Source organism: Mustelus asterias, chromosome 21, assembly GCF_964213995.1.
Source record: "Mustelus asterias chromosome 21, sMusAst1.hap1.1, whole genome shotgun sequence".
Taxonomy (NCBI): Eukaryota; Metazoa; Chordata; class Chondrichthyes; order Carcharhiniformes; family Triakidae; genus Mustelus; species Mustelus asterias.
Genome location: NC_135821.1, coordinates 5,474,899 through 5,475,103, shown reverse-complemented (window position 1 = coordinate 5,475,103; position 205 = coordinate 5,474,899).

Sequence of the window (205 nt, the reverse complement as noted above, 5' to 3'; positions counted from 1 at the left end):
GAAATCTGTTTGGGAACATCTTTCAAATCTTCGGACTGATCCCGGGTTTGTTGGCGCCTGTTCAAACCTTCTGCCTCCCTCACTACCCTCTCGGCAAATATCTCTGGGATTGTGAGGGCTTCACGAGAGGGGAGGTGAGGGGGGTTGGTGGGGCGGGGGGGCGGGGGGGGGTGGTTTATTAGGGAGGAATGTTCAGCCCCCTCCA